This window comes from Primulina tabacum, chromosome 17, assembly GCF_025594145.1.
Source record: "Primulina tabacum isolate GXHZ01 chromosome 17, ASM2559414v2, whole genome shotgun sequence".
Lineage (NCBI taxonomy): Eukaryota > Viridiplantae > Streptophyta > Magnoliopsida > Lamiales > Gesneriaceae > Primulina > Primulina tabacum.
The window spans coordinates 23,286,753-23,313,266 of record NC_134566.1 but is presented as its reverse complement, the minus strand read 5'-3'; the positions used below and the strand labels follow the sequence as shown (position 1 = coordinate 23,313,266).

Below are 26,514 nucleotides of genomic sequence, written 5' to 3'. Positions count from 1 at the left end.
TTGCTATAGGTGAACGTGAGAGGCTGCACCGATGTGGGTGCTGATGGGTTGAGGTGTTAGGCCCGTGAATACGAGAAGGGCTTTGGGGTCGTGCCTCACTGCAGGTGTTGTCTCACTCCCTTGAGATCAGTCTTACGCTTGTCCTGTCGTTGGTGTTATCCCCAAAAGAGATAGTCTTACCTATTAAGATATGACATCCCTCTTTTTACGACCACTTAGCCAACAAGATAAAATGACACCGTGTCAGAAACATGACGCACACGAGCCTCTTCCATGAGATCACTCATCACATTACTTCTCGCACTTGATATGAATATTTGTACACTTGAAAAGCAGACATGATTTGGATGTAATCATGCTCACAATTCAATAAAACAAAAATGATTCTCATATGTTTTTATCTCAATCTTTGAAACAAGTAATTTGAGCAATTCACCCCTAAATTATGAAGTTTAGTAACAAATAACATTAGAATAAACAACCAAATTCAAGTGAACTTTCAAAGAACTTGTTTTTGACAATCCGCATGAAGAACGATTGATAAATGCCACAAAGATTAAACTTTGATTACTATGATTTTTGAAAAATAAAAAGCAAAGATTTTTGTTTTGAGAGACAAACTCACAACTATCAGTAGTCTTCAATAATTGTGTAAAAGTGTTTGTTTACATGTTTAATAAATCAAAATATAATAATATTTAAGTTTCCTAACAATATAGGACTCTAAAATAGGAACATTAGTCTTTACTAAGTCTCATCACGCACTGGAGTGCGGCGGAATCATGTTGGAGCATGCAAGATATTGAATTTTTGTACTTTTCGCCGAGCAGGATGCGGTGGGGCGTGCTGAGGAGCGTTGTTGTTGTTCGATGGGGCACGGGTGACTGTTGTCTTCTTGGTCTTTTAACACTTGAATGATATTGCAATGACCTCCAATTGGTTTCCATGCTCCCCGAACCCTTTGAACTTTGACGACATGTTAGTAGGACTTCTTGGTAGCTCATCATGAGTCCTTGAAGAGCTTCCTTAAACTTCTTGATTCGCCCTCTCGTTTATTTTCCTTTCGAAAACTCTAGCGGATCTCATGCTTTCTTAGGACCTTGCTCACTTCGAGGCTCATCCATGATCGCATCATCTTCCTCTTCTTGAAAATGATATGTCCTCAAATCTTGTTCATCTCCTACATCAAACAACGAAAGGTTACTAACATTAAAAGTGGAACTTACATTATACTCACCTGGTAAGTCCAGTAGGTATGCATTGTCATTGATCTTCTCAATCACTTGGAATGGTCCACCACGCTTTGGTAGGAGTTTTGAACGATGCTTTAAGAGAAAACTCTCCTTCCTTAAGTACAACCACTCTGAGTTCCCTTGTTCGAAAATCACCTTCTTCTTCCTCTTATTGACTTGCTTCGTGTATTGCAAGTTCTCTTTTCAATTTTGGAATTTACTCTCTCGTGCAAACTTCAAAAAAACTCCGCCTTTCTTACCATTCATGTTCAAACTTTCACTCATAGGCAAAGATAACAAGTCCATATGATTTAGCGGGTAAAAACCATAAATAATTTCAAACGAAAAAAAAATTTGTAGCAGAGTGCATGCTATGATTATAAACAAATTCAACAAAAGGAAAACATTCTTCTCAGATCTTTAAACTCTTTTTTGTGACGTACCATATTTTTGAACTAATTGAAATTTGCTGAAAAATAAAAATGTTCTTAAAAAAATAATAAACTTTCAAAATGCGATAAAAATAATCTGCTCGTCTAAAATATTTGAAATAAAACAACTACAAGCAAAGTTTGCAAAAGCACTTGTTTAAACATCGTAAAGTAAACCCGTGAAAATCAAAGTATTTGATACGTGCATAAACATTTCTTAAAACGTAAGCGGTCCTCAGGTTTAGCCTCCGCGCAGTCTGAGCCAACTCACTTATCCCCACCCCTCGTATCCTCGGTTTCGTCCTCACCTGCATCGATCAAGTCTAGTGAGTCTAAATACTCAACATGTATAAACTGAGAAAAACAAGTAATACTTAATAAAACCACATGCATTTTAAAGTAGACCATACATACTTAAACTTGAACGTAATTATATAAGCATAGACGTGTCATCATTTCATAAATTTTTTCATAAACATACTTGCATCATACATACATGAACATGCATAACATCATTTTTTGTAGAGATATGTTTCAAAGCAAGTGATCCATACATAAATACGCCTGATCAGACTAAACCACAGTACTGGGCTAACAGGGAAGTCCACTACCACATACATGAGATCCCCGGTCATGCTTTACCGGGTGGATTGGTCCCTAGTCATTCTTTACCGCTTTCAATCTTGATCTAAACCCGGTCATGCTTTATCGGGGTGGAGAGGTCCCCGGTCACGTTCATCGGCTTCCAAACCCGTTCATAATTGGTCACAAGACATTTAGCATACCTCAAAAACATAAAAATTTTCTTTGTACGTCGAACATACTTAAAAACGTCGAAGGCTTTGTTGGAACACTCTACACATGCTGCCCTAACCACATCAGCAAAGATTCAGAAGATCCCAACGAAGCCTGTAAACAAAACTTTAGAAAACGTGAAGAACATGCACAAATTTTCACAGATTGAGCGGCTTTATGATAAAAATCATATCTCTCTCAATTCTTCTAATAAAATTACGAATTTGCTATCAAATCGAAGATAACACAAAGTACTACAAATCACATGTTGAAAATATTTCCAGAAAACCAACCTATAAATCTCAGAATTCAAAATAACAGAGGGTGACGGGCTTTGTGATACAGAAATTTCACAGCTTGTGTGAATTTACAATAAAAATCATCTCTCTCTCATTTCATATAAAAAAATTACGAATTTGCTATTGAATCAAAGATAACACAGAGTACTACAAATCTTATGTTGAAAAAATTTCCGGAAAACCAACCTATAAGTCGCAGAATTCAAAATAACAAAGGGTGACGGGTTTTGTGACACATAAATTTCACAGCTTGAGCAGTCCCACGAAAATGATCATAACTCACTCGTTTCTTGTCCAAAATTATGAATTTACTGTCAAATCGAAGGTATCGAAAAGTAATACGTTTTATATGTTGAAAGTTTTTCCAGAATGTCGACCGAAAATTCACAGTAATCAAAATTGTAGCAAACTCGGTTTTTGAGATCTAAAAATCGTTTCAAAATCAATCCAACCATTTTTGCTCAAACTTTGCATATCACACATGATTTTTTGCGCACAATAAACATCAAAACAAATACTATGACAAGATCGATGCAAAAACGAAAGAATATACATGCCTTTGATGATTATACTCACGGAACGACAAAGAACGAAGCAGAGAGATGCGAGGGTTGATCCGGGACGAGTTGCAGCACGATTTCTAAGAAAATGGACGTTAATTGCTGAAATTTTTGAAGGGGGAGGGTGGAGGTATGGGTGCTGAAGAAAGAGCCTAAGAACCCTAGACTTACCTCTCAACAAAATGAAATGACATGTAATGTGTATGTGTATGTGTGTGTTGTGTGTCGTGTATGTGTGTGTGAGTATGTGTGTGTGCTTGTGTTTTATTTTTAATTAGGGGCTAATTAAATTAATTAAAATATATCTAACAACTACTTAGCATGCTAATTAAAGTTAATCACATACTAACTCTACTAAAATCCCCCAATTATTAAAATAAAATGTCCTAGTGCCAAATTTTTAAAAGTTAAAATCTTAAAAATCACCTAATAAATAAATTAAGCTTAAAATACTAAAAATTTCATAAATCTTTTAAAATACTAATTTTCTTGACTTGAAATAAAATAATCCATTTTAAAAATCGCCCAAATCGTTGTCGGTCTCTTTTCTCGATCCTGCATCGAACATTCGCATTAAACGTGAAACTCAAGAAAACATTGTAACGTGCATCAACTAAACATATATTAAATTTAAAATAACAAAAATCATAAATTATGCATCGCTAGTAATCATTTTAAAACTAAATAAATAATTTAAAAATTTAAATAAATGCATGGATTTTACGTGTACTGATTTTTGGACTTTACATTTTTATTATGGTTCGCAACAAAGTCCCTAAAGTTATGGTAGAAAACAATAGTTTATTAACAATTTTAGCTTATAATGTTTTTCAAAAGTAACTCAAAAATTTAGCATCACGATCAGATACAATCGTCATGGGCATACCGTGCGACCTAACGACTTCTATAAAGAACAAATATGCAATGTTAGACACATTGTCAGACTTCTGACAAGAGATGAAATGTGCTATTTTAGAAAACCTATCAACAACAAATATAGAATATCTCATCTTCTTAGTCATAGACAACCCTAAAACAAAACCCATAGAAATGTCAACACAAGGTTCATTAGTAACGAGAAGCGGAATATATAATCCATGTGGTTGTGTTTTAGATTTAGCGTGTCTACAAGTTATGCACTTTTCACAAACACGCTTAACATCAAGCTTCATATGTGACCAATAAAAGTGTTCATTCAATGTTTTAGCCAAACCAAATTGTCTCATTAAACCCCGACCATGTGATTCCATAACAATATATTCACGAATTGAAGATCTAGAAATTTACAATCTGTCATCTCTAAATAAGAAACCATTAATCAAATAAAATTTATCATGTGAACTATACATACATGTTTTAAATATCTCCTTAATGTCTCCATCCAACACATATAATTCCTTAACATGCTCAAACCCCGATATTTTCAAATCCAAAGTATAAAATAGTACATACCTCCGTGATAATACATCTTCCACAATATTTTCCTTACCTTGTTTGTACTTGATCATGTAACGGAATGTTTCGATGAAAGATAGGCACTTGGTGTGCCTGTTGTTTAGCTTTTGTTGCCCCTTAAAGTGCTTTAGAGATTCATGATCTGTATGAATTACAAATTCGTTAGGCCTTAAGTTATCATGTCTCAAGAGTCCTTAACAAATCATACAACTCCTTGTCGTAGCTTGGGTTGTTCAACGCATCTTCATTCAACTTCCCGTTAAAGTTTGCAATGGGTCGTCCTCCTTGCATCAAAACTCCTCCAATACATATACGCATCACACTCAATTTTAAAAATATTAGTAAAGTTAGACAAAACAAGTAAATGATCATGGATTAATTTCCGCTTAATATCATTAAAAGACTTCTTTTTCTCCTTGTCCCAATTGAATGAAACGTTCTTCTTGATTACCGTCATAATCGATGTTGCCAACATGATAGAATATTTTACAAACCTCTTGTAGAAGCTTGCAAGACCGTGAAAGCTTCGAACTTGACCAATAGTAGTAGGCATTGGCCAATCTCGAATAACATTTACCTTGTCCTCATACACTCGTACCTTATGAACTCACAACAAAACCAAGGGAAACAAGTTTACTTGTACAAAAATCACACTTCTTGATTTTAGAATATAACTTTTCAGCTCTAAGTGTTATTAGTATAAGTTTCAAATGCTCATGTGTTCATCCAAATTCTTGGTATACACTAGGATATCATCAAAATAAACCGCAACAAACTTTCCTACATGTGCACGTGCACGCAAAACATGGTTCATTAATCTCATAAAAGTGCTAGGTGCATTAGTAAGTCCAAAAGGTATGACCAACCAAACATACAAACTGTACTTGGTTTTAAAAGCAGTTTTCCGCTCAACAACCTCTTACATCCTAATTTGATGGTATCCACTTTTAAGATCAATTTTACTAAAAATGCTTGCACCGTGCAACTAGTCTATCATATCATCTAGCCTAGGTATGAGATGCATATAATTGATGGTGATGTTATTAATTGTCCTGCAATCAATGCACATATGCCATGAACCATCCTTCTTATGAACTAGTAAAATAGGTACAACACAAGGAGACATGGACTCATACAAAAACCCTCTATCTAATTGTTCACTTACCTGCCGCTGAAGCTCCTTAGACTCCTCCGGGTTGCTCCTATATGCTGGTCGCTCTGGCAAGGCACTTCTGAGCACCAAATCAAGCACTTCTGAGCACCAAATCAATTTGGTTTTCTATTCCTCTCAGCTGTGGTAGTCCTTGTGGTAGCTCCTCCAGAAACACATCTTCAAAAATGGAAACAACAATGCTCGGAAAGGATTTTGCTATATCATTTATGTTTAGGAGAACCTCTTTATAAATAATTAGCACAAGTGGATCATGTTTGTACATGATTTGTTTCAACTCCTTTTTTGGGTCATATAAGTATTTTTCTTGGCCTCTTTCCTTTCATTTTCTTTTTCCTCTTTTTTCTCTATGATAATTTTCTTCTTTTGTTCACTTTTTCCTGGTCATTTATTCTTTTTTTTCCTGATTTGATCCTCCAACACTTGATTTGGAGACAATGAAAAAGGTGTAATAGGTTCCTTCTTTAGGGTAAAGGAGTACCTATTTTTAATCCATCGTGTGTCACTCTCTTATCATATTGTCACGGCCTCCCCAACAAAATATGGCAGACATGTATTGGCACCACATTACACAATACATTGTCAACATACTTTTGAATTGAAAAAAGAACCAAAACTTGCACTTTAACCTCCGCAGGATCATTCAACCATTGTATCATATATGGTTGATGTTTCAATATAGGTAAATCCAAATTTTCCTCCATCTCATAAATAGTCACATTGGTCCAACTCCCTCCATTTATGATATGATTAATAACCTTCTCATTCACAAAACATCTAGTATGGAACAAGTTTTCCCTTTGGTTCGTCTCCTCCTCTTTGAATTGCGTACTCATGATATGTCTAGTTACAAGCGCTTAACCTACAATAGCCTCATATCCTTCATCAAGATCCTCCAAATTGGGCATCTCCTCATCATCACCCTCGTTATCTTTCTCACTCTGAGATTCAAAATTCCATAAGCATTCATTGTCAACACTATCTTGTTTGAACATTGGATATCAATATGTCTAACTCCTTGACACCTAAAACAATTAATATCTCTAGAACGATTAACATAGTTTCATATTTACCTTGCACTCCTTGTTTAGGCATCTCTTGCTTGATTTCAATCATTGGTTTGGTCACCACCTTGCTTTCTTCACGTCTTACAACGTTTGGACGCCAAGAAGATGATGAACTCCCCACATGGTTGGTGAGGCTAACTCATTTCCTCTTGAGTTTTTTCTCCACTTTGATCGTCATTTGCACCATTTCGTCTAAGTACAAGTAGTGTGTAAGTTCTACTTTGTCATGAATATCCATGTTCAAACCACAAAAAAATCGAGCCATTGTAGCCTCATTGTCCTCCTCTATGTTGTTTCTAATCATGGATACTTACAACTCCTTATAGTAATTCTCAACACTCTTAGTACCATGTTTCAAACTTTGTAGCCACCTAAATATTTCTCGATAGTAATGATTACACACTAATGTCTTCCTCATGTCCCTCTTCATCTCATCTCATGTTATGTCTCTCATTGCAATTTCTCCTAGTGTTCACAAGTTGATCCCACCAAACAAGAGTGTAATCTAAGAATTCAACCAGTTCCAACCTAACCATATTGAGTTCGGAGTAGTGGTGATAGTCGAATACAAACTCTACCATTTTCCCACTTTAAATATGCTTCTGGATCAGAATTACCTTGGAACAACATGATATTCATCTTAATGGTACCCACGTTATTTTCTTCTCTGCCCCCATCATTGTACCTGCCACATACAACCTCTCTTTTATCTCTCCTAAATCATATGTCACGTTTCTTCTTTCCTAATTCTCATTATGACTCTCATCATTGCCTCCCAAATCATATTCATCATTGTCTTATCCTCTACCCATATTATTAGACTTAGATTTACTCATACTAGTAGTATTAACCTCTAGTCTAATCATCCTCTCATGTAGTGGCTCCAATTATCCCTCATCATCCTTGTGATGTGACCAAACAATGCCTCCGTTTGAACCTTGGAAAGTCATTGGTTCGAGTCATCCCCTAATTCCTTCTCAATCTTTCTTCCAGACATGGTACCTGCAATAAATGTTAATAGAAGTAATAAAAAATATTCCTCAACCAAATCCTTACAGTCACTCCAAAGAAAAATCACTCGCACTCAAGTGTTTCACTTAAGTTTGCAAATTCTCTCAAGGGGTACACTTAAACTTTGTAGTTGTGTATCAAACTTACAAGTTCAAGTTTGTAGAAACTTGCAATTGTCGCACTTGGACTGCACAAAACCAAGAAATTTGAAGATCTTCCCAAGAACTTCAATATGACTCATACTAAAGACAAGAACAAAAATTTCAATGCTAAAATATAAGCACTAAAATTTTGAAACATAATACTTCTCTTTTTTTTGACAATTCGATCTTCTCTTTTTTATCGATACTTTTTTTCAGTAAATCGATCTTTTTTATCGACAATAATTTTTTTGACAAAACTTGCACTACAAGAAACGGCGAAACTTGCGCGACAAAAAATTTAAAAAAAAAGACTCAAGGATTTTTTAGGATCGCAAGATTCACGAACAAAGAATACAATAATCAAGATTCTCAATAAAAATCTTGTGACACAAGAAATAATGAACGAAAATGATATCACGATAAAAATTTAATAGTAATAAACGAGATATTAACTTGAATAAAAAGAACCGAAGCTTTGGTACCAAATGATATGAATCCTTGTACGCATGAAGAGAAATCACAATTTGGATGTAATCGCGCCCTCAATATAATAAAACGAAAAGGATTCTTGTATTTTTTTGTCCCGTAGTAACGAACAACACGGGAATAAACAACCGAATTCAGATGAATCATCAAAAAACTCGTCTTTGACAATCCGAGTGAAGAACAGTTGATCAACACCAAAAAAATTAAATTTTGATAAGTTTGATTTTTGAAAAGAACAAATACAAGATTTTTGGTTTCAGAGAAAAAATCACAAAACTATCAATAATCTTCAATAATTGGTGAAATCTTTTGTTTATATGTTTAATAAAGCAAAAGATAAGTTTCAAAATCTTCAAGGACTTTAAAATAGGAAAATTTTCAATGTTTCATCGCACGTTGGGGCACGACGAAATCGCATTGGGGCACGCAATATATTGAATTTATGCACTTCTAGCCGAGCAAGCTGTGTTAGGTGAGCGAGTTTGGCTCGATGAGGCATGGGCGGCTGATGGTTCTCGGTCTTTGAACACTTGAATGCTATTGCAATGAAATCCAACTTGATTTACATGCTCCCCGAACCCTTCGAGCTTTGACGACATGTTAGTTGGTACTTCTTGGTAGCTCACCACGAGTCTTTGAAGAGCTCCCTTAAACTTTTTGTTTCACGCTCTCGTATTGGTCCTTCAGGCAACTCTAGTGGATCACATGATTTATTAGGAGCTTGCTCACTTAGAGACTCATCCATGACTGCATCATCACTTTTTCATACTTAACCAATGTTCTAAATTTCATCCTAGGCAGTTGTCAAAGCATCGGGCTCCAACCGACCGCATTTAAAAGGTGCTAGTCACCCAGCCTAGGTGGCCTTAGGATGGTATAGGGAAGTAGTCTGGATTGTACCTATTATAAACGTCTAACTTCCGAAATTTATATAGCGTGTAGACATGCTGAGAGGAAGAGATGAACAATTGGAAATTGGAAATATATAGAAGATCTAGGGAAGGATTAGAAGGTAAGATATAAATATATAAGCTATTAGGCCACAAATCCATTAACTTTCAAATGAGCTTATTTTCCGGCCAAAACAAACAAACAAATACATAAATAAATGAGTATAGCCCCAAAATTTACCCTTTCTTTGTTTATAATGAATAAGAGCTCTCTGCCTAGGAGGACACCTAGTCCTCGCCTAGGTGGGTTAGGCGCTAGGTGTTGGTCAAACGCCCGATTAATGTCTGACGAATTTTAGAACCTTATATTTAACCCAATATACTCACATAATGAAAATCTATTGAGTTTGGTCATCATTAATGTGCCAAATGTTAAGAGAGACTTTTTTTTATTGCATACATCAATTATTGATTATTATACCATAACCTTTAGTGGTGTTTTGATAAAAATATCTCCTAATAGGAGAAACACATGAGTTTAAATCCACTTTAAAGAAAAACACACACACAATCCACCAATGTAAAAAAAAATGGTGGTTACTATGCTATTTTGCTTGGTAAATTTGTTTGATATTTAAGTGTGACCCCGTGGATCAAGACAATTAAGTTTTGATAATTTTTAATTTAATTAATTAAGAAAATTGGTTTAAATAAAATTGAATCTTATATAATGTAATGAGATAAAATATAAAATTATCAAGCATCTATCGAGTATCCTAGACAGAGATGTTTATGAATAAGTTTCGATGGATTTGATTTCATATAAATTAAGATACTATCTGAGTTCTATATTTTTCTAAATCAAAATTTCTTTCACAAACAATGAGAATATATATAGTCTCAACATGCATATCATCACTGTAGGAGTAGGTATCCTACAAGCCAATTAATGGCAAGAGCTTTATTGACTTTTCTAACAAACAATATTTATTTTAATAATATTTTACATTTTCGTTGTTCTGAAATTTACTTTATCTATATATCCGTGTAAACTTCATATTCAAAAAGCCTTGAATATGATGGAAAAAATATGTTTTGAGGCCCATTAGATTTGAAAAATTAATCAAATGTTATTCGTCCGTTAAAAGTGGAAATTGATAGTAAAATTGGAATCTAAATTTCGAGTAGATGATTTTAAAATATTGATGTCCGAAAGATCGATTTTGGGAGAATGATAAAGAAATTATTTCGAGTTTAGTAATTAAGCCTAGTAATATTTTGAATGTTAGGAGAGGGAACTTGTCTCATATTGGAAAATCAATCCAATAAAGCATTCTTTATCTAAAATTATGTAATGCTAGTAATTACTATAATCAAGTCAATCATTCCAAGTCAATAGATGAGGGAGGTGTAACGCACCGACTGAACACGAGTCTGCGCATGCGCCGTTGCCTGAGATCCAGCCACAAAGGGCGCATTGATGGCGAACGTTTCACTTCGTGGTGAGCATTGAGGAGCCCTTTGATCGAGCTTTTCTTGCACAGTAAATCTCCAATGAAAATAACATGCAAGTTTATGAACGAATGAATCGTAAGTGTACGAGTCAAGTTATAATATAGTGTACGGGTATCGTTCTCACAGAGATTGATTAGACAAATTTAACTTAAACACAATTCTATAGTTAATTAAAATGAAATTTGGATTAATTAATAAATTAAATTGAAGGTCAAATAAAATAATTTACACACACGATATAAATAGTATAAATCAAATTAATAAACAAATAATTGTTAGGATCTTGGTTCACCTGTCCTTGAATCTCTTCTAACTATTGAATTTCAATTATCAAGTCGTGATTTTTACAGAATTCTCAAGTCTATCAATGTACTATGTCGAGCTATATTGACCTAATAAAAAATATGCAGTAACTCAGTGTCCTTGTGTTATTTAGCAATTGTAATCGCATTACCGAACCATGGAATCCTCTAGCTTTTGATCTACTAGACTATGGCTGTCAACATTTATCCAACCTTGTATGTCTATGAAAGTTGTAAATACATGAATTATGTTATCATATCATGTTATAAAATCTCCTCTCGGTTTCAATTATAATGCATAAAATCCTTTCAAAGTTGATCATAATCCAAAGTTGCAAGAAACATCAATAACATAATAAAGTATACTTAAACAATATTCAACCTTCAAAAAGAATTCATAACATAAATTTTTGGAGATAGGATCCCCTTAATCCCAACTAAAAGAAAGTGAAAAAAAGAAAAACGCTTATAAAGTTCGTGTTCTTCGGTTGAGTTCTTTTGCTCTCCTTCGTCTCCTAGCTTTCAACTTCTTTCCGTGTGCCTCCTCCGATGAATCCTCGAAATCTCGTCCCCAAAAATTTGTATATGGGTTGCTATCTTTCATTTCGGTGCAAAAGTCCACAACATAAGGAAATAAATCGTCAAGATGTTGTTTCCATATTGCGTCGTGCTGTGACGGGTAGCAGCGAAACCACCCGCCCTAGTCGACCTGCTCGCCTTATTTCATTCAAGCGCACGTTGGGTCGGGCAAAATCATCCACCCTAGTGCCAGAGGCTGGCTCACCCGCCCCAGCACGCGGTCCTAGCAACTCTCTCTCTTGCACGTTGGGGCGAGTAAAAGCATCCGCCCTTGCGCAATCTGCTCGCATTTTTTGCCCAAATTCCCTTCTTTTATAAAGTCTACTAACAAATCAACAGAAATATGTGAGGGGCAAACAATATACATAAATTATGACTAAAACATAAAAATACAGACTCAATTTCCTAAACTTATGCGATAATGTATTCAAATTAACATAATAAAATATGCAAAAATGACACCTATCAATCTCCACATACTAGCCTTTTGCTCGCCCCGAGCAAAATAGGTTACAAGACATAACAACACAAGAAGTATCTTGATGGTGTGTTCATGGTTCTGATTTCTCTCAGGGAATATCCAACATGACCTTCATCAATTAACACAATGATAATTTTCACACATCACCTAGAAGTTGACACACTACAATCCTTCATTGATTTTAAACGTTTGTGTGATATTGGTTCGAGAATCCTACATTTCAACAGTTCAAATTTCAAAGCTGCGAGAGACTTTAATCAACATGTTGTAACTATCCCTTTCTCACATCCTTTTTCACTAATTTCCGACCCACAACATAGATAGTTAGGACTTGTCAGGCATATATCAAAATTTGAGTCAGGTTTACCTTGGACATGATGAAATAGGTAAAAAGAAAGGAGTATAACGGTATATCAATCCGTGCATGTTCATATTTTGCATCTAATTTTCTTCGACTCCATACATCTCCATCTTTTTTAACATAGGAATTGAATTTCATTCATTTATTTGGCTTCTCACACCTTACAACTGTTTTTTCCAAAAGTATAATCATTTTCAGAAGTATCAGGATCTACATCCTTACTCTTTGAATTTTGATGATCCTCGTTTGCATTGTTATATGGATCATTGATTATTTTACCACTTATAAGGACAATAACAGAATTTATTTGATCAATTTTATTATTATTTAACTTTTGATGTTGATTTTTAAGATTAAAGGTTGAGATGGAAATTTTTTTTTATGAATATTAAGTGCAGATGCAAATTTTTCAAGAGTTTCTTTTAAATTACTCAAAGATTGAACATTTTGAATATTGATAGACTCTTATTTTTGAATTAACTAGTATCTAACCTGTGCGATGCACGGGATGAAATTAATTACTATGCTAAATGTAGAGCCAAAATCAATACACGTAAACCCATGCATTTATTTAATTGTTAAATCATTTATTTAAGTTTAAAATGATTTTAGTGAAGCATGTTTTATGAAACTACATTATTTTAAATTGTTTATGTTTACGTGATGCACGTTAAAATGTTTTCTCGAGTTTAATGTTTCAGGCGATTATTCGATGCGGGATCGAGGAAAAGAGACCGGTGACGAATTGACAATTTTAAACGTGATATTTTATTTTAAGTTAAGGTTGGCGTATTTTAATTAATTTATTAAGTTTTAGCATTTTAAAAGCCTAAATTATTTATTTAAGTGATTTTAGAATTTTAAAACTTTTAAAGTTATGACACTTGTGCAAGTTATTTTAACCTTAGAGATTTTATTATAATTAGGGGAGGGTTAATATTTTTAATTAAATGTTAATTATTGATTAAGCAATAATTTGGCCCTAATTATAGTAAACACACGCACACACCCACACTCTCACACTCACTTACACGACAAAACACACACAGGTTTCAAATCACGATTTCAGAATTTTATTATTTTTGAGAAGAGAAAACCTAGGGTTCCTCTACCATAGAGCAGCCGCCCCCTCCCTCTGATTTTCCAGCAAGATTTCGTTGAGTTTTCTTCAAAGAAAATCGCGCCACGTTCGTTCCGGATCGTCTCTCACATCCTTCCAACTTAGTTGTCGTCGTTCGGTAACGTTAAAGATTTAAAGGCGTGTATATTCTGTTTTTCCTGCGTCGATCTAGTCATATTATGTATTGCGATGTTTTTATGCGAGAAAATCCATGTGTAATGTAAAGGGTTTGAGCAGAAAAATTGTTTGATCAATCTATGCAACATTTTTAGATCTCAGAATTTCGTTTTTACTGTATTTTGAATTACTGCAATTTTTCGGTTGAGATTTTAGGAAAACTTTAAACATATGAAACGTAGAGCTTTTTGATACCTTCGATTTGATATAAAATTCAAAATATTTGAATGAAATTGAGTGAGTTATGATCAAGTCTACAGCTGCATGTGATTTTATTACGTAGTACTCGTTACTTCCAGTTTATGCATGTTGAGTCTTTAGACTCACTAGACTTGATCGATGCATGTGAGAATGAGTTTGAAGAGACGAGAGGTGAGGACCAATGAGCTAGCTTAGACTGTGCGAGAGGCTAAACCCGATGACCGCCATATTTTAAAGATCTTATGAAATGTTTAAAATACTCTGATTTCACGTTTTGTTTACAATGTTTAAACAAGTATTTATTTCTTTAGCAAATTTTATTGGCAATCTCTTTTAACGCAAATATATTTGGATGAACTATTGATTTAGGAACGTAAACTTAAAGTTATGTTATATTTAAGAAAATTTTATTTTTTCGCAAATTTCAATTAGTTTAAAAGTACGGTACGTTACTCTAAATTTTATAGAATTTAAGAATACAAAAAAATTTCTTATAAATTAGATAATTAAGAAACAAATTTCTTCACATATTATGAAAAATTTCTTTGAATACAACATTTGTCGTTGATTTTTTTTACTACTATCATTATCACATATCAAAATTTTTAGACATTTAGGGTTTCTAACTCTGGATACAGCGACATACAACTGACCATGACTAAAAACTGGTTTTTTCAAAAGAAGTCCTACATGAGATAAAGACTGCCCCTGACTTTTGTTAATTTTCATTGCATATGATACAATCAAAGGAAATTGTCTTCGTTGGAATTTGAAAGGAAGTCTTGGATCAGAAGAAGTCAATGACAATCTTGGAATAATAACTTTATGACCCGCATTAGTTCCAGTTAGAATCTTTCCTTCCAAAACATGATTTCCAAGTCTTGTCAAAATCAATCTAGTTCCATTGCATAGTCCAAGAGAATGATCTATGTTCCGTAGCAACATAACCGGAGTTCTTACCTTCAAGTTTAACTCGTGATTTGGTACTCCAGAACACCTTATTGCATTTAAGAACTCGAGGGTATGCACATCATGTAATAAGTCAATATTTTTATCTGAATGACACGTTGTATCAGAACTCAGATACAATCTTCCCTCTGAATCGTTCATTGAAATCATGTATTCATTTACTGTCTGAACGACATCAAGAGTCGGGGCCAATATAGCTCTTTGCTGAAAATATGTTGCATCACTGACATTATTTTGAAACAATGGATATGTGCTCTCAACAATTGTTGCAATAGAATCATTGTAATCTTTCATCAAAAGTTCGTCTGGAATATAAATTGTTGCATGACCATCATTTGCTTCTCCAATTTTTCCATCTCCTAAATTAGCAATCCAATCCGAAAATTTTTTCATTTCAGCATATTCTTGATCAGAATCCAAATTCTGCAGTCTCATGCTTTTCGTCAATCTCAAAACTTTGCAATGTCTCCAAAGGTACGATGAATTAATAGTGACAAGAACAATATCATGTCTACTACCTTTTGGAATAACATGCAATATTTGTCGAAAATCACCGCCGAAAACAACTGTTTTTTCCTCCAGAAGGCATATGAAGGCTTGAAGGATTGACGAATCTCATTATATCTTTCATACTTTTATCCAGAGCTTCAAAACAAAACTTGTGCATCATTGGAGCCTCATCCCAAATGATAAGTTTATATTTTACTATAAGTTCTGCAAGAGGAATTCCTTTCTTGATATTGCATGTTGATTCCTCAGTAGGATTAAATGGAATTGAAAAGCGAGAATGGGCAGTTCTTCCACCAGGGAGTAGAAGAGATGCTATACCACTGGATGCAACGTTCAAAACAATTTCTCCATTTGATCTCAAGCTTGCAGACAGAGTTTTCCAAATAAATGTTTTTTCAGTACCTCCATACAAAGAAAATCCCTCCCATATTCGAATCAACAAGAGTCATAATCGTATTATATACTTGGCGTTTTTTATCGTTAAAATTATTTAGGAGGTTATGATGTTCTCTGAAAAGAACTCTTCTATCAAACCTCATCTCATCATGTATTAGGCTATTTCGTGAAGACTGAAAATATTCATCACTTGGAAATGGCATTGATTGAAATCCACGTAAACTCTTTCCATAGCTTCGTAATAGTTTCTCAATTTCCACCAACGCATGACTTGTAATTTCATCCTCATTCAATTCCAATTCTACAAAAGAAATTAATTTAAAATATATAAATGCTTATAGCTTGCAAAAATATAATAAATCATAAAAATACAGTGAAATATTGGTGTATACCTTGATGATGCAGCAAGTTACGTTGTTTGTATAAAATATCATCCGATAAATATGTCCAACAGGACTCCCAAACTACTTCAGGTCGACTGATACTGTCTGATGACAATAGAGTAGCAAATAAAACTCTCAAGGATTGTGCTGATGCCAAATGACTTGCCTCAACGATGCCATCAATGTACTCCTTATCGTCATTCAACAGCCCTAATGCATAGCAAGCATCACGAAATGAACGTTATTGAACGCCGTTGACAATAGATATATCATCATAGCACGTGGCACCACGAACTACATTGAGTAGACATCTTAAATAGTAAATATCACCACAACCCGGAGGAACATAAAAAATATGTCCAATTGAAAATCTCTGTTTTCTAGGAACAAATTCTCGTGTATCTCTTTTCCAAACAAACTTCATTGGAAATTCAGCATATGTTAATTCTCTTGCCTCTGGATACTTCTTATAAGCTTCCATCCATGCAGGAAACATGCTTTGATTAAAAGTATGTCGTTCATGAACAGTATCGATTTGATCGATATCAGAAAAAATAAGATTTTGTTCATTCGGAAGATGAAAGCTCAAACGCTCAACAGGTGGGTCTCTGTATTGAATCTCAAATCCAAAAATTCTCCGCGCCGCCTCACATGGGGAAATGTATCTGCAGTCGTAGTACGTATTGACTTCATCAACAGTTTTTCCAAAATTGTCATTATTCGAGCTTTGATAAAATGATGCAGTCAAACGATAATGTCCTTTATTTATATACTTGAACAAATATTTGATCGCTCAAGATTGGTTACACCATTCGACATTACTATGAGCTCCGTACCAAATCAACAAATAACGATTATGAGGAACAACAAAAATGTTATCTAGATTAACACTATTCTTTAGAATTGCTCGTGCATTATCTCTGCGTCTATAGACTGGGTATCCATCCTCATCAATTGATGTCACTTCAACAAACTTTTTCCGAAATAATATATTTCGGCAATAATATATCTGGCCCCTCCAGTAAACGTAGAATGCAATATAATACGTTTTCCTTAAGTGGTCGGATTTGTTTCACCGCGCAGAAGTGCATCATGAAGACCATTGTACATCTCACATCTCAACTATTTTTGATTCATCCAGATATATGTCAGCCTTGAAGATTCAACCATTGTGTATGCATCGACAACAAATTGTTGAAAAATCCTTCTTGAAGATAAAATAGTTGAACATTCGCAATCCCCATCTTGAAGTCGATATGAAAAAAATTCTTCTATACTCACTTTTTTCCTCCCTACAGAACTTGATTTAGATTCTAAGAATGAGATATCTTCTCTATAACCGTCCTCACCATAGGGAAAAATTAGTGGATATTGGAGAGCAAGATGTGCAGGATTTAGTTCATTGATACGTTTAAGTTTTCTCGTTTGTGTTTCGACTAAAATATCTCTATCACCTAGAGACTCGTCATCAATTGTTGCATAACCATCATTTGCTTCTCCAATTTTTCCATGTCCTAAATTAGCAATCCAATCCGAAAATTTTTTTCATTTCAGCATATTCTTGATCAGAACCCAAATTCTGCGGTCTCATGCTTTTCGTCAATCTCAAAACTTTGCCATGTCTCCAAAGGTACGATAAATTAATAGTGACAAGAACAATATCAAGGCTTGAAGGATTGACGAATCTCATTATATCTTTCATACTTTTATCCAGAGCTTCAAAACAAAACTTGTGCGTCATTGGAGCCTCATCCCAAATGATAAGTTTAGATTTTACTATAAGTTCTGCAAGAGGAATTCCTTTCTTGATATTGCATGTTGATTCCTCAGTAGGATTAAATGGAATTGAAAAGCGAGAATGGGCAGTTCTTCCACCAGGGAGTAGAAGAGATGCTATACCACTGGATGCCACGTTCAAAACAATTTCTCCATTTGATCTCAAGCTTGCAGACAGAGTTTTCCAAATAAATGTTTTTTCAGTACCTCCATATCCATATACAAAGAAAATCCCTCCCATATTCGAATCAACAAGAGTCATAATCGTATTATATACTTGGCGTTTTTTATCGTTAAAATTATTTAGGAGGTTATGATGTTCTCTGAAAAGAACTCTTCTATCAAACCTCATCTCATCATGTATTAGGCTATTTCGTGAAGACTGAAAATATTCATCACTTGGAAATGGCATTGATTGAAATCCACGTAAACTCTTTCCATAGCTTCGTAATAGTTTCTCAATTTCCACCAACGCATGACTTGTAATTTCATCCTCATTCAATTCCGATTCTACAAAAGAAATTAATTTAAAATATATAAATGCTTATAGCTTGCAAAAATATAATAAATCATAAAAATACAGTGAAATATTGGTGTATACCTTGATGATGCAGCAAGTTACGTTGTTTGTATAAAATATCATCCGATAAATATGTCCAACAGGACTCCCAAACTACTTCAGGTCGACTGATACTGTCTGATGACAATAGAGTAGCAAATAAAACTCTCAAGGATTGTGCTGATGCCAAATGACTTGCCTCAACGATGCCATCAATGTACTCCTTATCGTCATTCAACAGCCCTAATGCATAGCAAGCATCACGAAATGAACGTTATTGAACGTCGTTGACAATAGATATATCATCATAGCACGTGGCACCACGAACTACATTGAGTAGACATCTTAAATAGTAAATATCACCACAACCCGGAGGAACATAAAAAATATGTCCAATTGAAAATCTCTGTTTTCTAGGAACAAATTCTCGTGTATCTCTTTTCCAAACAAACTTCATTGGAAATTCAGCATATGTTAATTCTCTTGCCTCTGGATACTTCTTATAAGCTTCCATCCATGCAGGAAACATGCTTTGATTAAAAGTATGTCGTTCATGAACAGTATCGATTTGATCGATATCAGAAAAAATAAGATTTTGTTCATTCGGAAGATGAAAGCTCAAACGCTCAACAGGTGGGTCTCTGTATTGAATCTCAAATCCAAAAATTCTCCGCGCCGCCTCACATGGGGAAATGTATCTGCAGTCGTAGTACGTATTGACTTCATCAACAGTTTTTCCAAAATTGTCATTATTCGAGCTTTGATAAAATGATGCAGTCAAACGATAATGTCCTTTATTTATATACTTGAACAAATATTTGATCGCTCAAGATTGGTTACACCATTCGACATTACTATGAGCTCCGTACCAAATCAACAAATAACGATTATGAGGAACAACAAAAATGTTATCTAGATTAACACTATTCTTTAGAATTGCTCGTGCATTATCTCTGCGTCTATAGACTGGGTATCCATCCTCATCAATTGATGTCACTTCAACAAACTTTTTCCGAAATAATATATTTCGGCAATAATATATCTGGCCCCTCCAGTAAACGTAGAATGCAATATAATACGTTTTCCTTAAGTGGTCGGATTTGTTTCACCGCGCAGAAGTGCATCATGAAGACCATTGTACATCTCACATCTCAACTATTTTTGATTCATCCAGATATATGTCAGCCTTGAAGATTCAACCATTGTGTATGCATCGACAACAAATTGTTGAAAAATCCTTCTTGAAGATAAAATAGTTGAACATTCGCAATCCCCATCTTGAAGTCGATATGAAAAAAATTCTTCTATACTCACTTTTTTCCTCCCTACAGAACTTGATTTAGATTCTAAGAATGAGATATCTTCTCTATAACCGTCCTCACCATAGGGAAAAATTAGTGGATATTGGAGAGCAAGATGTGCATGATTTAGTTCATTGATACGTTTAAGTTTTCTCGTTTGTGTTTCGACTAAAATATCTCTATCACCTAGAGACTCGTCATCAATTGTTGCATAACCATCATTTGCTTCTCCAATTTTTCCATGTCCTAAATTAGCAATCCAATCCGAAAATTTTTTTCATTTCAGCATATTCTTGATCAGAACCCAAATTCTGCGGTCTCATGCTTTTCGTCAATCTCAAAACTTTGCCATGTCTCCAAAGGTACGATAAATTAATAGTGACAAGAACAATATCAAGGCTTGAAGGATTGACGAATCTCATTATATCTTTCATACTTTTATCCAGAGCTTCAAAACAAAACTTGTGCGTCATTGGAGCCTCATCCCAAATGATAAGTTTAGATTTTACTATAAGTTCTGCAAGAGGAATTCCTTTCTTGATATTGCATGTTGATTCCTCAGTAGGATTAAATGGAATTGAAAAGCGAGAATGGGCAGTTCTTCCACCAGGGAGTAGAAGAGATGCTATACCACTGGATGCCACGTTCAAAACAATTTCTCCATTTGATCTCAAGCTTGCAGACAGAGTTTTCCAAATAAATGTTTTTTCAGTACCTCCATATCCATATACAAAGAAAATCCCTCCCATATTCGAATCAACAAGAGTCATAATCGTATTATATACTTGGAGTTTTTTATCGTTAAAATTATTTAGGAGGTTATGATGTTCTCTGAAAAGAACTCTTCTATCAAACCTCATCTCATCATGTATTAGGCTATTTCGTGAAGACTGAAAATATTCATCACTTGGAAATGGCATTGATTGAAATCCACGTAAACTCTTTCCATAGCTTCGTAATAGTTTCTCAATTTCCACCAACGCATGACTTGTAATTTCATCCTCATTCAATTCCAATTCTACAAAAGAAATTAATTTAAAATATATAAATGCTTATAGCTTGCAAAAATATAATAAATCATAAAAATACAGTGAAATATTGGTGTATACCTTGATGATGCAGCAAGTTACGTTGTTTGTATAAAATATCATCCGATAAATATGTCCAACAGGACTCCCAAACTACTTCAGGTCGACTGATACTGTCTGATGACAATAGAGTAGCAAATAAAACTCTCAAGGATTGTGCTGATGCCAAATGACTTGCCTCAACGATGCCATCAATGTACTCCTTATCGTCATTCAACAGCCCTAATGCATAGCAAGCATCACGAAATGAACGTTATTGAACGCCGTTGACAATAGATATATCATCATAGCACGTGGCACCACGAACTACATTGAGTAGACATCTTAAATAGTAAATATCACCACAACCCGGAGGAACATAAAAAATATGTCCAATTGAAAATCTCTGTTTTCTAGGAACAAATTCTCGTGTATCTCTTTTCCAAACAAACTTCATTGGAAATTCAGCATATGTTAATTCTCTTGCCTCTGGATACTTCTTATAAGCTTCCATCCATGCAGGAAACATGCTTTGATTAAAAGTATGTCGTTCAAGAATAGTATCGATTTGATCGATATCAGAAAAAATAAGATTTTGTTCATTCGGAAGATGAAAGCTCAAACGCTCAACAGGTGGGTCTCTGTATTGAATCTCAAATCCAAAAATTCTCCGCGCCGCCTCACATGGGGAAATGTATCTGCAGTCGTAGTACGTATTGACTTCATCAACAGTTTTTCCAAAATTGTCATTATTCGAGCTTTGATAAAATGATGCAGTCAAACGATAATGTCCTTTATTTATATACTTGAACAAATATTTGATCGCTCAAGATTGGTTACACCATTCGACATTACTATGAGCTCCGTACCAAATCAACAAATAACGATTATGAGGAACAACAAAAATGTTATCTAGATTAACACTATTCTTTAGAATTGCTCGTGCATTATCTCTGCGTCTATAGACTGGGTATCCATCCTCATCAATTGATGTCACTTCAACAAACTTTTTCCGAAATAATATATTTCGGCAATAATATATCTGGCCCCTCCAGTAAACGTAGAATGCAATATAATACGTTTTCCTTAAGTGGTCGGATTTGTTTCACCGCGCAGAAGTGCATCATGAAGACCATTGTACATCTCACATCTCAACTATTTTTGATTCATCCAGATATATGTCAGCCTTGAAGATTCAACCATTGTGTATGCATCGACAACAAATTGTTGAAAAATCCTTCTTGAAGATAAAATAGTTGAACATTCGCAATCCCCATCTTGAAGTCGATATGAAAAAAATTCTTCTATACTCACTTTTTTCCTCCCTACAGAACTTGATTTAGATTCTAAGAATGAGATATCTTCTCTATAACCGTCCTCACCATAGGGAAAAATTAGTGGATATTGGAGAGCAAGATGTGCATGATTTAGTTCATTGATACGTTTAAGTTTTCTCGTTTGTGTTTCGACTAAAATATCTCTATCACCTAGAGACTCGTCATCAATTGTTGCATAACCATCATTTGCTTCTCCAATTTTTCCATGTCCTAAATTAGCAATCCAATCCGAAAATTTTTTTCATTTCAGCATATTCTTGATCAGAACCCAAATTCTGCGGTCTCATGCTTTTCGTCAATCTCAAAACTTTGCCATGTCTCCAAAGGTACGATAAATTAATAGTGACAAGAACAATATCAAGGCTTGAAGGATTGACGAATCTCATTATATCTTTCATACTTTTATCCAGAGCTTCAAAACAAAACTTGTGCGTCATTGGAGCCTCATCCCAAATGATAAGTTTAGATTTTACTATAAGTTCTGCAAGAGGAATTCCTTTCTTGATATTGCATGTTGATTCCTCAGTAGGATTAAATGGAATTGAAAAGCGAGAATGGGCAGTTCTTCCACCAGGGAGTAGAAGAGATGCTATACCACTGGATGCCACGTTCAAAACAATTTCTCCATTTGATCTCAAGCTTGCAGACAGAGTTTTCCAAATAAATGTTTTTTCAGTACCTCCATATCCATATACAAAGAAAATCCCTCCCATATTCGAATCAACAAGAGTCATAATCGTATTATATACTTGGAGTTTTTTATCGTTAAAATTATTTAGGAGGTTATGATGTTCTCTGAAAAGAACTCTTCTATCAAACCTCATCTCATCATGTATTAGGCTATTTCGTGAAGACTGAAAATATTCATCACTTGGAAATGGCATTGATTGAAATCCACGTAAACTCTTTCCATAGCTTCGTAATAGTTTCTCAATTTCCACCAACGCATGACTTGTAATTTCATCCTCATTCAATTCCAATTCTACAAAAGAAATTAATTTAAAATATATAAATGCTTATAGCTTGCAAAAATATAATAAATCATAAAAATACAGTGAAATATTGGTGTATACCTTGATGATGCAGCAAGTTACGTTGTTTGTATAAAATATCATCCGATAAATATGTCCAACAGGACTCCCAAACTACTTCAGGTCGACTGATACTGTCTGATGACAATAGAGTAGCAAATAAAACTCTCAAGGATTGTGCTGATGCCAAATGACTTGCCTCAACGATGCCATCAATGGACTCCTTATCGTCATTCAACAGCCCTAATGCATAGCAAGCATCACGAAATGAACGTTATTGAACGCCGTTGACAATAGATATATCATCATAGCACGTGGCACCACGAACTACATTGAGTAGACATCTTAAATAGTAAATATCACCACAACCCGGAGGAACATAAAAAATACGTCCAATTGAAAATCTCTGTTTTCTAGGAACAAATTCTCGTGTATCTCTTTTCCAAACAAACTTCATTGGAAATTCAGCATATGTTAATTCTCTTGCCTCTGGATACTTCTTATAAGCTTCCATCCATGCAGGAAACATGCTTTGATTAAAAGTATGTCGTTCAAGAATAGTATCGATTTGATCGATATCAGAAAAAATAAGATTTTGTTCATTCGGAAGATGAAAGCTCAAACGCTCAACAGGTGGGTCTCTGTATTGAATCTCAAATCCAAAATTCTCCGCGCCGCCTCAACAAATCGGACATGCATGGAGATTTCTTTCTTGCCTCTCCACATGTACCGCGCATCATGAGATCACGTACTGCACCGTAATAAACTATATCTTCCTTTTCGTCAGGTATTTCAGCAAAAATGATACCATTGATTGCCTCTGGTGTTGGATATTTGTCTTCTTTACAGAGGAAAAGCAAAATGTCGGCGTGCGGTAATCCTCGCTTTTGAAATTCAACGGTATATATACTTCAACAATTTAAGATGACTAATTAGTTATATTTAGTAAAATATTTAAATTTTCTAATATTCATGATAATAATAAATAATATATAGTTGCCAAAATTTTATTATTTTACCTGGCTTAACATTTCCAAAAATTTTATTGCTTCGGAGATCTTTAATCAAGGCATCTAACTTTATTTTAAAAATTCTGCAAACAATATCCGGACGGTCTTCAGGCTTCAACCCACGTTCCTCTACAAATCTCACAATTTCTGGCCATTTTGGGTTGCATGTAAATGTTATAAACAAATCTGGATAACCTGCCCATTTGCATATAGCCATCGCATCTTGATAGTTCTGAATAATATATCTGGCCCCTCCAGTAAACGTAGAATGCAATATAATACGTTTTCCTTAAGTGGTCGGATTTGTTTCACCGCGCAGAAGTGCATCATGAAGACCATTGTACATCTCACATCTCAACTATTTTTGATTCATCCGGATATATGTCAGCCTTGAAGATTCAACCATTGTGTATGCATCGACAACAAATTGTTGAAAAATCCTTCTTGAAGATAAAATAGTTGAACATTCGCAATCCCCATCTTGAAGTCGACATGAAAAAAATTCTTTTATACTCACTTTTTTCCTCCCTACAGAACTTGATTTAGATTCTAAGAATGAGATATCTTCTCTATAACCGTCCTCACCATAGGGAAAAATTAGTGGATATTGGAGAGCAAGATATGCAGGATTTAGTTCATTGATACGTTTAAGTTTTCTCGTTTGTGTTTCGACTAAAATATCTCTATCACCTAGAACCGTCCTCACCATAGGGAAAAATTAGTGGATATTGGAGAGCAAGATATGCAGAATTTAGTTCATTGATACGTTTAAGTTTTCTCGTTTGTGTTTCGACTAAAATATCTCTATCACCTAGAGACTCGTCGAAATCTCCCACAATCAATGCTTCAACTTCAGAAGCAGAAGGAAGATTATATCTTCTTCCATCACCACATCTTCTACCAATCATCTTTAATTTAACACCGGATCGTCGTTCTTCCATCATTTTTTCTTTGGTCATCCTAAAAGACTTGACCAAAACATTGTTTTCATCTAACATGACCTTCAAATCTGAAATTATCTGGAAATGAAAATTATTTGTGTCGCTATTTTGTCTGCAAAAATTGATGAGGCGTAATTTAATTTAGTTTGTATGAACTGATTCGTAAACATGATAAAGTAATATAAATATAGTTTGTAGATATACCTGACAGTAGAAATCCGATTTGAAATTTCATTTTCTATGTCGTAAATGTATAGCTGAGCAAACTTAGGGGATACACCTTGACATGGAAGTAAGCTTCCGATTAAATGATAATTTTGACCATGAAGTTTAAAAACTGGAGGAGAGTCGCCTTGATTTAGACTTGAAACTATCCTTCCTCCCATCGACATGAAGCAAAACATGTTATTGTATGATCGGATGTTTTCACAAAAGTGTTTGCTCTTGTCGGTCGTTCCATACAATAAATCATGTAATATTTGAGGTGGTTTCTTAAAAAATGGAAGTTGTATTTTTCCTTGGATACAACATAAAGAGTACTTAGGACTCTGAGATTTATTATTTGAACACAACCTCTCTTCATACCAGAACATCGCACCACAAAACTCACGTTTGTATGATGTATCCCCTGTATCCCAATAATCTATGAATACAGTGTAGGCATCAAACATATATTAGTAAAATAAAAAATTAATATTTGAAAAATAAAATGAAAAAAATCTTTTAGAAAATGTATTTAAAAATAGATAGAAACACAAAAATATAATCTTACCGATTGATGGCAGTGAAATAATTTGTAATTGATTATGGCAATCTTGTCGATTCTCTGATGTGGTTGTTAAGTTTAGAGGTACTGGAACAGATATGTTAGTTGCAAAACCAGTATAATTATTGGTATAACGAAACAAATTTACATAAAATTTAACACATACAGTGAAATTAATTACTATGCTAAATT

At 34.5% G+C, this 26,514-nt stretch overlaps 2 pseudogenes; both read right to left on the bottom strand.

The window, feature by feature from the left end:
• Positions 1-14,799: 14,799 nt before the first annotated feature.
• On the bottom strand, positions 14,800-19,383 carry LOC142530588 (uncharacterized; annotated as a pseudogene).
• A 1,038-nt stretch (positions 19,384-20,421) lies between these two features.
• On the bottom strand, positions 20,422-26,227 carry LOC142530586 (uncharacterized; annotated as a pseudogene).
• Positions 26,228-26,514: the final 287 nt, after the last annotated feature.